Here is a 16,435-nt window from a genome sequence, read left to right on the forward strand (position 1 = left end):
AAATACTTCATATTGTATCTTCTTAGACATATGTGCACGAATGATATGAATATACAGACACAAGGAATAAAATCTCAAGAAATTGTCAAAAGAACTAAACAACCACATCCATATGCACAAAAAGAATTAAACACAGAAGAATATAACTGTAGAAAGAAAATATTAAGTTTTTGAAGCATTTGAGCACTTCTGCAAAGCAGTTATAATTGAGACAAGGGATTTCTGAAAACTGTTAGAAAAATACTCCTTGTGAACTTGTAAACTTAATAACCCTGGAAGCTGTTTCTTTAAGATGATATCTACAGGGCAAACTGGGACTTGGCGATGGGGGAGGGGGCATAGTGGCAAAGGAGAGGGGAGGGGAGATGAAAAAAGGAAGGAATTAGATGGCCTAGGACTGGAGGGACACAGTGCAAGAGCAATGAAAGAGATATCTTGGTAGAGAGAGCCACTATGGGCTTAGATGGAAAACTAGTGCTAGGGTAACTCCCAAAAATCCACCCCAGCTAAGATTCCTAGCAAGAGTAGAGAGGATACCTTAGCTGGACTTGTGGAATCAGATTGATAAATACCTCAAATATCATCATAGAGATCTCATCCAGTAACTGATGGAACCAGATACAGAGATCCACAACCAAGAACCAGTCAACATCCTGGAATCCAGTAGAAGAGAGGGAGGAAGGAATATATGAGCAGGAGACCGAACTAGATCCTCCGTATTTGGGAAACAGAGGCCCCTGGCAGTAGGACCATGATAAAAACCTGGTATTTGAGCTAGTTTGTTGGAGCCCATTCCATAAGATAGGATGCCATGCTCAGTCTTTTTTTAAAGATTTATTTATTTATACAGTGTTCTGCCTGCATGTATGCCTGCAAGCCAGAATAAGGCACCATATTTGATTACAGATGGTTGTGAGCCACCATATGGTTGCTGGAAATTGAACTCAGGACCTCTGGAAGAGGATCCACTACTCCTAAACACTGAGTCATCTCTCCAGCCTGCCATTCTGAGTATTAATGCATGGTAGAAAGGCCTGGCCATGCCCCAGTATATTGTACCAGACTATGTTGACTCCTCAAGGGAGCCCTTACCTGTGAGGAAGTGTGAACTGAGGTGGGCTAGGGGAAAGGTTAAGGGGAGATGGGAGGACACAGAACCATGGTTGGAATGTAAAATGAAATAAAAATAATAATAAAATGAGAAAAGAGTATTCGTTGTTGCTAGACTATTTTATTTTGGGGGTTTTGGGGTTGAACATAGGATCTTGGGAAAATTGAAGGTGTAAGTGGACTTTTCTGGTTTACTGGCCCACTCCCAAATAACCACAAAGACTTATTATTAATTATAAATGCTTGACCAATAGTTTAGACTTGTTAGCAATTAGCTTTTACAACTCATATTAACCCATTTCTATTAAATTACATGCTGCTACATGGATCAATGGCTTCTTACATCATTTTCTACAAGTTCAGCTCTCTCTGTATCTGGCTGGTGGGTCCACCATTCTTCCTCACTTTCTCTGTTTGCTCTCCTGCCTAGCCTCTTCCTGCCTAGTATTGGACAGTTGGCTCTTTATTAAACCAATGAGAAAAACACATCTTCACAGAGTGCAAAAGGATTATTCCTTACAAGAAGGCAAGCATTTACCAGTGAGACCCAATCCCAACTTGGAATTCATTTGTGAATGAGGTCCCCTAGGCACTGGGTAACAAGGGTTAAAATGGTAGCTCAGCTTAAACCTTCTCAGGTTTCACAAATATCTTGTATATTGTACACCCTTGTCTCTCCACATCTCTGTTAACTCACTGTCTTTTCTAGCATTGTTGTCATGGTATTTTGACCTTGTGCCTATAGACTTCCCTGTCTTCAGCACAAAACCCATCTTAATTGGGCAACCTAACTGTTTCTCAGTTCAGCACAAATGCCACTTCTCTCACTTTTCATTGTGTTTATTTGTTTCAACATGTGAAAGTCTGACATGCCTATCTCATCTAATTAAACATGCCTGTATCACAGGGCCTGACACAGAGCTGCCATGCCCTCTTCTTTTTCTTTTCTTACCAGGATGATAGTACAGTGTGATGAAAATTCTTAGATTTGACTTTCTTCATCATCAAACTCTGCAATACATAAATAGAAATCAAGGAAGGAAGGAGAAGGGAAGAAAGAAAGAAAGAAAGAAAGAAAGAAAGAAAGAAAGAAAGAAAGAAAGAAAGAAAGAAAGAAAGGAAAGACTATAAAGGACACACACACAATGACCTGGAAGGGGAGCTGAGCAGGCACTCTGCACTGCCTTACCACTAGAATAGAACCTATGGAGAAGTCAGTCAGGACACTGTAGAGTGCTAGATGGAAAGGCCCTGTGGTAGTTCAGAATGCTCATTCACATCTAGTTTCCTCAGAAGAGGTCACCTGATAGGTTATCTCAGATGAGGCAGGGACTTAGACATGGTGGCCAGTAATTTACCCCGTAAATCAAGTCAAAGCACACAACTGTCATTTTTGGAGAAGAGTAAAAACAATGAAAGTATGTTTTCGGGAGGCAAAGGGAGATAGACAAGAGTTTACTGAACATATTTCCTATTTCAAAATTGTTTAGTTAACCCTGTGTCTTATATTTAAAAGTGAGCAATCTAAGGTTCAGAGATAAAATTATGTGTTACAGAGAATATATTATAAATTTATTTATAATCATTTTCAACACACGTGCCTTTGTTGGATGTTTGTGGAAAAGTCTCACTCTATATCCCAGGCTGTCTAGGAACTCACTGTGTATTCTAGGACAGTCTCAAATTCATCGCATTTATCTTTATTAATTTATTTATTTATGGTTTTTTGAGACAGGGTTTCTCTGTATTGTTTTGGAGGCTGTCCTCGAACTCACTCTGTAGACCAGGCTGGCCTTGAACTCACAGAGATCTGCCTTTCTCTGCCTCCCGAGTGCTGGGATTAAAGGCGTGCGCCACCAGTGCCCGGCCATTGCACTTTTCTAACTTCAGTCTCTTGAGAGCTGAAATCACAAGTTTGAGCCTCTATGTCTGGAATATATTTTTCCACATTTATTAAGGTTTTGTACAAATACTAAAATGCAGAGTACATTAAATAGCATAACAGAGGGTATGTGCTCCAAAAACCAAATAATGAGAGAAACAATTCTATAAATAAAAACAATTGTCATAGTTTGATATTTGTTTTTCTATTTGACCTTGTTCATAAAATTTCTGTAGTAAACTGACATCATTGTCCTAATTGTCAAAACTAATAATATACAGGTGACAGAGAGCTGTATTACTACATGATATAGACCAAAAAGCCGACTCTTTTATGGTAATGTTGAAGAAATATCATAACTCTCTACTCAGGAAACTGGTCTCCTTTAATCTCTTCATGTTTTGAACACAATTACAGCTGCCTAGAATAGATTTTAATCATTATACAACAAAAGTAATAATAAATAGCTTTCAAAGCATGATTGGAAAATATCCATAGTATTTTGACTGCATGGTATTAATGAGAATGTAAAAAATATACAGATGAAATTTTTGGAGAAACCATTGTTATTTTTTGGTTCCAAAATAAGCAAACAAAAGGAAATGTCTTAATCGGAGCTCACACACATTTATATATTTCTTCACTTGAAACACAATAAACATCCAAAAAGGTTTATTAAATATGGATAAAACTATAGTTTAAAAGGTTGCAGTAATAGAATTATGTAACACAATAAAATAAATGACCCAAAGACTGATATTGGGGTTCAAACTTCAAGGTGAATATCAGAAAAGCAAAACAGCTGGCAACTAGCTTCTTACCTCTACCTCAGACTGAATGGGCTGATCCTGCCTCCACAAGCTCTCACCAAGCCTCAGACTATAACCTTTCCTCAACATGGCTGGAGAGTAAATGCTGCATACTGAATACTAAAGATCCTTCTTCTATCTTTTATACCCCTCTAGTGCTGGGATTAAAGGTGTGTGATCTGTTACTCTTTTGGACTGATTCAATTTCCTGTATCCCTCTGTGACCTTGAACTCAGAGAAATCCATCTATCTCTTAGTCCTGAGTCCTAGGATTAAAGGTATGTACCAACAACTCCTAGCTTCTGGCTGCTGGAATGAAAGGTATGTTTCACCACTGCCTGATCTGTATAACTTGAGATTGACTTTACTTTTCTGAATCCTCAGGCAAGCTTTAATAAATTATAAATAATATATCACTAGAGAATTTGAATACATGACAAAAGTAGGATCTCTTGAGAAATTATTTTAATAGGAATAATGGTAAAAAAAGAACTGAATAAATGAGTTCAATTGTACTACAGAGGTATGATAATAAAAACAGCATGGTATTGGAACAAAACAGACACATTGATCAATGAATCAGAATTAAAAACCCAGATGCAAGTCCATACACCAATGAATATCTGACTTTTTATAAAGAAGCCAGAGATATACACTGAAAAAGGACAGCATCTGCAATAAACGGTTCTTATCAAACTGAAAACAACCAATTCCAAATGGATCAAAGATCTCAACATTGATAAACTGAATCTGACATAAGAGAAATGAAGGATACATTGTCACAGGGAAAGATTTTTCTGAACTGAAGCATTAAAAACAATAATTAATAAATGGGATCACGTTAAACAGAAAAGCTTTTGCATGGCAAAGGATAACATCATGTTGACAAATTGGCAGGATACAAAATAGAAAAAGATTTTTACCAATTCCAAAACAAATAGAGGGGTAATATCCAAAATACATAAAGAACTAAAAATGGGACATCAAGAAAACAAATAACTCAATTAAAAATGGGGTACAGATCTAAAACTCAAATGGCTGAGAAACACTTAAAGAAACTTTCAACTTCCTTAGTCACCAGGGAATTACACATCAAAACATTGAGATTTTATCTTATACCTAGCAGAATGGCTAAGATCAACAAAGCAAGTGCCAACTCATGCTGGTGAGGAGGTGGAGTAAGGGTAACTCAACCAGTGCTGGTGGGAGTGCAAAGTTACACAGCCACTATGGAAACCAGTGTGGCAGTTGCTCAGGAAGCTGGGAATAGATGTACCTCTAGATCCAGATATACCACTGTTGGTTGTATGCAAAAGATACTTAATCCTAATACAGAAACACTTGCTCAATCTATCTAACTATGGAGGGTAGGCATAGAGTAAGGAACTAAGGGGGAAGGAGTGATCTCCCTAGGAAGATAATGTAGGTGGAATTTCTCTGTATCCCAGCAGCTGCTTCATAATAGCAACACTGAGCCTTAGTATTAATTATAAAGGCTTGACCAAGAGCTCGGGCTTGCTACTAACTAGCGCTTACAACCGAACACATTTCTATTCATCTATGTGTTGCTCCGAGGTTCATGGCTTTTACCTCTGTCCCCTTCTATATGTCCAACTAGTTCTCTGCCTGGCTGGCGACTCTTCTTACTCCATCCCTCTTCATTCTAGTACTTTCTCTGTCTCAGACTGTCTTACCCAATCTCTTCTTGCCCAGCTATTGGCCAATCAGAATTTTATTAATAATGAAAACAATACATATCTACAGTTTACATAAGGGTTATTATATATATATATATATATATATATCTACACATACACACACACTTATGTAAGGATGCAGCACATGGACTGGGATGGAATGAAAGAAACAAATGGGGAAGAGGGACAGAGGGAGCAAGAGAGGGAATATGGGGAGACTCAGCCAAACCCCAATGGCCATGTGAAGCGTCATACAGAAACATAATACCGTAGAAGCTTCACAAAATACATATGCATAGTATGAAGCAAATATAGAAGAAATCAACACACAAAGAGGGAGGCAGGGTTCAAGCTAGACATCTCTTGTTACCAGATGAAGATTCCAATATTAGGAATGGGTCATGTCTAATCAATTTGTTGGTAAAAGAGATCCAATGGGAACTCCAAAGCAACCTACACTATTGCTTAAGCTATTGGACACCCTTTTCAACCCGATACAAGGCCGCCCTATTACTGAAGGCAATACCTACACAGTTCCTTAAACATGGAGAAGTCAAGTTGGTACCTACCTAGAACCTTCCCACTATAAACTAGTATTCCCAGCAGAGGAAGATATACTGCAGGCTAACAAAAGATTAAGGTAAACACCAATCCAGCTACAAATCCTTCAATCTACTACAGTGGTGAACTGCCTGGTGCAATAGTGGCACAAAGCTTTGAGAATACTCAACCAATGTTTTATTTGATTCTATAACATGAAAACCGTACTCAATACTGCTCAGTTGGTGAAGAACCTGAAACTAGATAGTCAAGGAACCTGAGGATAGCTAAATATCATTGTCCTACTAAGGAATGCAGCAATAGCATGACATTCTATGTTATAATCATAGACAAGTGCCTTGTTCAGCTATCATCAGAGAAATTTCCTCCTCTAGCATGTGGGAACAAATGAAGACGATAACATCCAGACGACAGTCGGAGAGTGGAAGACCTTGGAACACTCAATCCTAAATGAAATGTCTCCACCAAAACCCTATCCTCAGGGTTTAAGGAACCCTACATTAAAGGAGGCAAAAAGAATATAAGAGCCAGAAGGATGGAGGACACTAAGACAAAAAGGTGTTTTAAACACAGCAGGACCAATGCACATATGAACTCATATAGAACGTGATAGTATGTAATGCCCTTCATAGGGCTGCACCAGATAGGGTCCCAACATGAATAGGAAAAATAAACACAAGCCCCATCCCTAATGCAGAAGCTGTCTCCAGTTGGCGAACATTTGAAAATGAAAGATTAGTTTACTATTATTGTGTGATGTTTTGATCATAATTTGAAAATAAAACTTTCTTGGAATCAGAGGGCAAAGCTAGTCACTAGTTGACCAAAATAAACCATAAAGGTTTTGGATGACTGAAAACAGGTAGGAGACAGGAATCAGTACGTCGGGACTGAGAGAGGATCTCACACTTTTGGATGGAGGAATGTAAGAAATATAAGATTACTACTGTTGGCTTCTCTGCAGCTTCTCTGATCTTTCAGTTTCTTAGCCCTGTATTTGACTCCCAGTTTTTTACTGATAAAAATAATTAAACACATCATCCAATTGTGTCTCACTGGGAATACAATCCACTCTTAGGGCAAATCCCAGGTCCAGAAGTAAATGGCAACACAAAATGAATTCAACAGCGTCTTTGGAGGTTCTTTTGTCTCATAATGTTTTATCAGGACACGTTTTGTTTATATTATGTATATATTATGGCTTTCTGGCTTTGAGTTTTTATGGGATAACTATGTATGAGAATGTGTGTGTTTCTGCATTTATACATTTCTTGTGCTTTATCTTTGGCTCTTTTTCTTATGTTTGTTTTGTCTGATTGCTTTGCTTTTCTCATTTTATTTTACTATTATTCTTTGGATGGCTTTTTATTTTCTAAGAAAAGACAGAAAATGTGGATATCTGACTGAGAAGAGTTGGGGAGGAATGCAGGATAATTAGAGGAAAGGAAATTAATCATAATATATTATGTTGTAGAATATTGTTTAAGATGCAATACATTCTTTTTAAGCTGTGGAATGCTTGTTTAAGTATGCAAAGAATTGTTGCATTCTTCTATGTTGTATTTGTTTAACTCTGTAAAGCTGTATTATTTTGCCTATCTAAACACTTGATTGATCTAATAATGGGCTGACTGGCCAATAGCTGGGCAGGTGAGGCATAGGCAGGGCTACCAGGCAGAGAGATAAATAGGAGGAGAAATCTAGAGAAGATCGAGGATCAGGAAATGGAGGAGAGGACGAGGCCAGGGGCCAGCCATCGAGCCACACAGCCAACCATGGGGTAAGAAGGAAAGAAAGATACATAGAACAAAGAAAGGTAAAAAGCCTGGAGGCAAAATGTAGTTAAAGAGAAAGGGGATAATGTAAGTTAGAAAAGCTGGCTAGAACAAGTCAAGCTAGGACCGGACATTTATAAGTAAGAATATGTCTCTGTGTATTTATTTTAGATCTGTGTGGTGGACCCCCAAAGAATAAAACAAGCAAAAAACAACTGCAGTATTGTATTAAAAAATTGTCAATAAAAATAGAAAAAAGGCGAAATGACTATAATCTATTTGCTTTGGACTCAGGTGCTCTCCTCTCTACCCATTTACTATTAATTCAAACATTCCTACCACTGCCCATTTGCTATGGATAGAGGAGTTCCTTTCTCTATAGATTTGCTTTGGATGTGGGTGTCCCATTTTTATAAATTCAGATGCTCCCTTCTCTATTTTCTTGTTTTGCTTCTCTATCTTCCACTTACACAGACTGGCATTTTGTATACTATATACTGTTATTTGATCCAGCATCTAGCAAGTAAACAGTTGTCCATGCACTGACCCTACACTTTCGGCTGCCCAGATTGACTAAGAAGCCAAATTTTCATTTCATATTAGAAAGCTGATTATCTCCATTCCCATCTCCCACTCTAAGACATTTAGCCACTTAGTCATTTATAAAAGAAAAACCATTTATAATTGTGAAAATTATCACTCAGTCTTATTCACTACTACCCTTTTAAGTGGCAGCATCATTTGATCCTAACTCCAAATCTCCAATTAATTCCAATAGCAATTTTGAATATGTGTTTAATACCAGGATAAGGGGATAGACTCAGCTCTCATTTCACAGAATCTTCTTATGGTATCTCAGAAATCACCACCCTTAGGGACAGCCACCTAGATAGAATGAAACAATTCCTATGAAGGGCTGCTTTGCATCAACTTCACTTTAACCTACTAATCAGAGAAACCTAATTAGATGTCCTATTTTCTTATTCTTCAATTTCTGAAAGGAGAAGCTTAAAAAGAATTCTTCCTCACTGTTTCTAATTATCAAGTCTGGTTATTTTGCAGACATAAAATTTGGGTGTTGATTTCCCTGACATCTTTAGCTAATTTTTTTCAGGTGAAAAAAAAACTATTTAAAAACTTAGTTATTTGTAATAAAATTATGTTAGCTCTACTTGACTAGATTGCTTTAGAAGTAAAGCATTGAAACCTGTCACAGGTCTTAAAAATAAAATTGCTTGAGTAGCTGAGGAGAACTGTATTAAAATGCAAATTTCCAGCTGTTAATATTTCTTGAAAAACCAATAATCCCTCAAGGCCACCAATATGTCATAATACTTAATGGAAAAATATCCCTTAGGCAGAATGGCCTTTCTAAGTTGACTTTTGATTAAACTTAAAATATTGTATGGCAAAAAAATTTAAATGAAATATAAATATAGGACCCAACTGAAATGCCATCCAATATGCAATGAGGTGTAAAAGAAGAGCAGATTTTGTTCTACATCGTTAATTTGTGACTCGTCCACCATGCTTAGAATTTAGCCAGCAACTATATGTAAACTATATATGTCTTCTATCATAGTCCATTAATTGTATATTTGTATTGATATGTTTTCCTGCAAAAATCGCTCAAGTTTGGAACTTGTTCAGGAGAATCATGTTGCCAAAATACATTCATTAGGCCAAAGGACAGAACCTACACAAAATGATAACAATATACCATAATTAAATAGCCATAATTCTTTGAAGAGTCCCTAGTTTCAGTGTAAACAGTGAAGGTTTATAAAGAGTTTGGATTTTCAACAGGTGAAGCTCAATACATTTTTTTAAAAATTGTAATCAAACTAGAATGCAAATATTCCTATATAGCTATTAAGATAATAAAAGAAACAATTTCCTTCAAAAAGATTATATTTTTTTAAAATCCTGCATGGAAGCTCATTAAGAAAGAAAGAAAACAACTCAAATTAGCTTCAGGTAGCTCTTGAAACTGACCAGATTCACCAAACTCCTCCCTCCCCAAAGAAATTAGTAAAAGACTGTTGAGAATCACTCTCAAATAACGGGAGCTGCAAAAACATGACTCTCAGATAAGGCCAGTGTTCTGGGAGAAGCAAAGAACAACCAAGCATACTGAAGGGGAATAGAACAGCAAAACTGCCTAGAAGTGGCCCACACCAACTGAGCCACCAAGACAGACCCCTATCCAAACTGTTAAGCTGCCTGCCAGCTATCCAGTGTGCTCCAGGTTTCTAGGTTTTGAGAGCAGAGCTGTCACCTGTGCTGGGGTGGGCTTTGGTGATGCAGCTGTTTGAATCATTATTATTCTTGAAAGTAATTCCTCACTCATATTCCTGTAAATAATCACTCTAAAACCCAGTTGGACTTTGGTGGTTTGTATACTTAAATCTGTCATGAGATCTCTATCTGAAATGAATAAGTGTTTGTTGTGTCTTCCCAGGAAAAACTAATCAGACAATATATATCAACTGCTACTATGTTTGTTCCACGGTGTTAGTCATGTCTCATCTAATGGCAGCAAGAGTGAATAGTTTGCCTCAGGAGACAACATGTATGTCAGTGAGAATTTGCAATCTACACTAAACAGACAATCTCAAAGGTGTAGCTAAATATAAGGGGTTCCAAATTTGAAATAAATAAATTGTACCCTAGGAATGTCAGAGACGACTTCCATAAATTCTCAACAGTGTGATTACCAAGAGATGAACTGAACAATGATGGTATCATCACACAGGCTAACATGGAAGGGGAAAATCTCATGAGCAACAACTCTCGACAAAGAACTATAGACACCTGAGGAATTCCGAGAGAGAGTGAGAAATAATCTGCCTGGAGAAGAATACACTAGTTGGTTATTTAATACCAAATGATCATCCCCTAAAACACACATGTAAGTAATGCTTTACATACCAAGAATGGTATTTATACATGCATGAATACATACACACACACATGCACACATACACATGCATACACACCTTGGTGGGAACAATTATTGAACACAGAAATTGGTTATTTGGGATATGGTAGACTATTCAGGGAGAAAAGAAAAGACTGAAATCATTTAATTGTTATCTCAAAAGAGATATAATTAAAAAAATAAGTTAGCCTGTCAGTATTTCTGAAATACTCTGTGAAGTAAGGTATTGCATAAAAACCAAAACTTTTCATATAATTTGATCAGCATTAAGTTTGGTCAAATGAAAATGTCTTGTCACTTAATGATAAATAGGATGAACTTGAAGACCTGCCTGATCTGACTCTTACTTCTCCCATATTTTTTATAAAAAATTTTTATGCCTTATAAAGTGAGAAAATTACAAACCACTGAATGGAAATAATAACTCAGAAAGTATAAGGTCTTTGACATCTATATGTCTAATAAATTTATCTATTAAATTATAACTAATAAATGATGGATTCTTAACTTGTAAAGTTTATTTAGAAAAGATAAGCAGCAAAAAATAAGTTAGTTTGGAATCATTCAAAATTATCAAACTGAAACGCTTATGAATGTTAAGAGCTAGAAATGTAACTCACTAATGAGCACTTGCTCAGAATATGCAAGTGTTGGGTTCAAGCCCCAAGTTCTCAAATGTAAAGAAGAAAAGGAAACTTAGTGAATATTGTAGTCATGACTTCTCACTGCATATTCAAATTTAAAACAATGATCTCTAACTGCAAAAAGTTAAGGTAATCAAAACATACAAAATATTCTATTTCTTTGGCTGAAATATAATTAATGAAACTCCAACTTTCCATATACATGTGGATATATACATGAATGTTGAATTATCGTATGTCTTTCAGCATAAATTCTTGCCCCTTAAAGTAGTTAAGATTTTGCTTTTTTCTGATGGATCTGCATGTATTTATGAAATGATTTGTAACTTTAAGCAGTACACAACTTTGCTCTAATTTTTCCTTCATGGCCAATGAAGTCAGGGACTGAATACAATAAAGCAATCTGACAACGTGTTTAGCAGCAAAAGTTGACTGGAAAACCGGGTTCCCATACAAGGAAATAATTTCAACCAGAATCTCCTTCCATATGCAAACACTGACTTGAAATGCATCTCAGAAATAAATGTAAAGGTGGAGTGCTTCAATTAAGCAATTTGGGGTCATGGTAGCTCTTCTTCAATGTGTGAAGGTTTGCAGTTGCTTCCACACATAGGTGTATATGTAGAACTCTTTATAACTTCTGAGAAAAGTTCAGTTGTCATTTTGATTGCTGCAATTGAACACCCATGATGCTTGAGAACTATTATGAGGACACCATGATACAAGAAAACCAAAATCACCTACAGAACAGTCACATTAAAGTCCCAGATGAGCCTAGACTTTTAAACATCTCATTCTGTGTATGAGAACCGCCAAATTTATAATCCCAATAGTTCAATTCATTCTATTCTTCCAGTCTGTGAACCCAAAAATTGTGAGAGAAGTTATCACCACTATGACCAACCTATAAGTCCATGTCCCTTAGAATCCATTAAAAGAATAACATTTTTTTCAGATAGCAGTGGATTTGAGATGGTTCTTCCTCAGCAAGAAAGAACTAGAAGAAACACACTCATTTTAGATACATACACACACATGCACCCACATCTACACCGATACCTATACACATATCCTTGTTCATAAAGTAAATAGAAATGTCTTCTCTTCCAAAAGGAGGTAAATTGTCAATACTTCAAAATTTCATAACCCATATAGAGAAAGTTCTAACTATAGTAGAATGTTAAGATTATTTAGTTGTGTTATCTCTTAGATAAGTGTTATTTAAGATAATTTTTATAGAACCTGAGAAAATATACCCCAATATTTCTCAGTAATTACTCATCATTTCTCTCTCATTTTGTCATTATAAAAACAGTTTTTTTATAATGACAAATAACTATGAAGTTTAGAGCTTCTTCCCCCTTTGAAACTTGAAAAAAGTACTCAGTAACAATTATTCTGCTCTCCACTTCTATGGGCAGGATAGTGAGGAAGAAATTGATCAAAAGCTACTAAGGTAAGTGTAAGCTGTTCCAGTTTGCCCTAAGAAAGTTGGACATGGTACTGTTCTCCTTTAATTACAGAACTAAAGAGAGAGATGCAAGGAGACCTCTGTGAGTTCAAGATCAACCTGGTCTACACAGAGGTTTCAGGCCAGTCAGAAATATGTGGTGAGATACTGTCTCAAAACAAAACAACCAAACTAGCAAAAGTCTAACAGAAAGGACTTTCATTGCCAGCATCCACATGGCAGCTCACAACCGACCACTGCTCCAGTTCCAGGAGACCCATCACCCTCATACAGACATACATGTAGGCAAACCACCAACGCACAAAAATAATAATAATAAAAATAAATAATTTTTTGGGTTTTTCGAAACAGGGTTTCTCTGTATTGTTTTGGAGGCTGCCCTGGAACTCGCTCTGTAGACCAGGCTGGCCTCAAACTCACAGAGATCCGCCTGCCTCTGCCTCCCAACTGCTGGGATTAAAGCCATGCGCCACCAACACCAGGCAAATAAATAATCTTTAAAAAGAAATATTAAATGCTAAGTGTTTCAGGAGACAGGGAAGCATAGAATTGCATAAACACTGCACAATGATGTATGTATAAACAAAAAATGATACCCAAGAGGTATATAATACATTTTTAGTGTTATATATTAGTTCAAAAAATATTTTTGCATTGACCTGACTGAATGTATCTGATTGGTTGAAATACTCTAGATTGTGTTTCATGGAACTTATCTGTTTTTAAGAAAAAAAAATAAATTCTAGTAGTGATTCCTGGATTGACCAGCATTGACTTAATCTCCAATAAGTAGTCATTTCCCTATTTTAATATACAATAAGCATTATTTTAATATTTGTGGAATCCTCAATAGAATCCTTGGTAGTAGATTTTTTTTTATTTAAATTAGAAACAAAGCTGGGCGTTGGTGGCACACACCTTTAATCCCAGCACTCGGGAGGCAGAGGGAGGCGGATCTCTGTGAGTTCAAGGCCAGCCTGGTCTACAAAGTGAATTCCAGGACAGCCTCCAAAGCTACAGAGAAACCCTGTCTCGAAAAACAAAAAAAAAAAAAACAAAAACAAAAAAATAATAAATTAGAAACAAGCTTGCTTCACATGTCAACCCCAGTTCCCTCTCCCTCCCCTCCTCCCCTGTCCCCCACCAACCCCCATACTTCCCATTCCATGGCCATCCACGACCCAGGGAGGATGAGACCCTCCATGAGGGATCTCCCAAGTTTTACATATCATCCAGTGCATGGCCTAGGCACTCCCCGTTTTGCCCAGGCTGAGAGAGCGTCTCTCGATGTAGAATGGGCTCCCAAAGTCCATTCATACACTGGGGATAAATACTGATCTACTAGCCAAGGCCCCATAAATTGTCAAGGCCTCCTCACTGACACTCACATTCAGGGGGTCTGGATCAGTAACATGCTGGCCTCTCAGTCATGAGCTCCCCCTTGTTCAGGTCAGCTGTTTCTGTGGGTTTTACCAACCCGGTCTTGACCCCTTTGCTCATTGATCCTCCCTGTCTGCAACTGAGTTCCAGAAGTTCAGTTCCATGATTAACTATGTATGTCTGCCTCTGCTGTCATCAGCCACTGGGTGAAGGCTCTAGGGTGGCAAATAAGGTAGTCATCAATCTTATTATCGGGGAAGGGCATTTAAGGTAGCATCTCAACTATTGCTTAGATTTCCAGTTGGTGTCATTTTTGTAGATCTCTGTAAATTTCACTAGTAGCAGATCTACTACCTATAATGACTCCCTCTATTATGCTATCATCCTGCTCTCCTCTATTCTTTCCCAGACTTAACCTTCCTGCTGCCCCATATCTTCCTTTCCCCTCCTATTCTCCCCTTCTCTTTTTCCCAGCTTCCTCTCCCTTCCCCTATGCTCCCAATACACTCAGGAGATCATGTCACATTGCATATCTCTCTTAGGGTCCTCCCTGTTTCCCAGACTCTGGTGGTGGGACTGTAGGCCATCTAAAATATATATATGAGTGAGTAGATACCATGATTGTCTTTTGTGACTGGATTACCTAACTGTCTTCTAGTGCCATCAATTTGCCTGAAAATTTCAAGATTCCATTGTTTTGTTTTGTTTTTCACTGAGTAGTACTTCATTGTGTAAATGTACCATATTTTCTCTGTTCACTCCTCAGTTGAGGGACATCTAGGTTGCTTTCAGGCTCTGGATATTACAAGTAATGCTGTTATGAATATAGTGGAACAGATGTCCTTATTGTATGAATGTGCATCTGAGGTATATGCCTAAGAGTGGAATTGCTGGGTCTTGCAGTTGACTGATTTCCATTTAGCTGAGGAATCTCCATACTCATTTCCAAAATGGCAGTACAAGTTGGCAGTCCCATCAGCAGTGGAGGAATGTTCCCCTTTCTCCACATCCTCTCCAACATAAATTGGTGTTTTTGATTCTGAAAAGAGTAAGATGGTATCTCAGAGATGTTTTGATTTGTATTTCCATGATGGCTAAGGAAGTTGAACACCTTCTTAAGTATCTGTCAGCCATTTTAGACTTCTGTATAGAGAATCCTATATTTAGTTCTGTAACCCACTTTTTAATTGGATTATTTGGTGTTTTGGAGATTAGCTTCCTGAGATCTTTGTAAATTTTGGAGATCAGCCCTCTGTGAGATGTGGGGTTTGAGAATGACATTTCTCCTTCTGTGGACTGCTGTTTTGTCTTGTTGCCATACAGAAGCTTTTCAGTGTCAGGAGGTTACATTTATTCATTGTCCATCTCAGTGTCTTTGTTATATGTGTTATGTTCAGGAAGTAGTCTCCTGTACTAATTTGTTCAAGGATACCTACCAATTTCTCTTCTAAGTGGTTCAGTGTGGCTGGATTTATGTTGATGTCTTTGATCCATATGAACTTAAGTTTTGTACATGGTGATAGATATGGATCTATCTGCAGTCTTCTACATGCCAGAATTAAATTATGCCATCATCATTTGTTGAAGATGCTTTCTTTTTTTCCATTGTATAGTTTTAGCTTCCTTGTCAAATATCAGGTGTTCATAGGTGTGTGATTTAATATCAATTTAATAATTGAATTTTCAATTCAATTCCATTGGTCTACCTGTCTATTTTTCTTCTGATACCAAGTTGTTTTCTTTACTATAGCTCTATAGTAGACCTTGAAGTCAGGGACGGTAATGCCTCCTGATGTTCCTTTAGTGTTCAAGGTTGTTTTGGCTATCCTGGTTCTTTTGTTTTTCCATATAAAGTTGAGAATTGTCATTTCTAGGTCTGTGAAGAATTGACCAGATATTTTTATTTATTTATTTTTAAATTTAAATTTAAATTAGAAACAAGGTTGCTTCACATGTCAATTCCAGGTCCCTCTCCCTTTCCCTCCCCTCCGCCCATGCCCTTCCACCAACCCCTCCAATATCCTCTCATTTCCCCAAGGCAGGGCCTAGACACTCCCCAAAGAGTCTAGGGTGAGAGAGCATCTCTCATTGTTGGATGGGTGCCCTAAGTTCATTTGTATACCCGGGATAAATACTGATCTACTACCCAAGGCTCAATAGATTAC

Source organism: Mesocricetus auratus, unplaced genomic scaffold, assembly GCF_017639785.1.
Source record: "Mesocricetus auratus isolate SY011 unplaced genomic scaffold, BCM_Maur_2.0 Super-Scaffold_100019, whole genome shotgun sequence".
In the NCBI taxonomy this organism is placed as follows: Eukaryota; Metazoa; Chordata; class Mammalia; order Rodentia; family Cricetidae; genus Mesocricetus; species Mesocricetus auratus.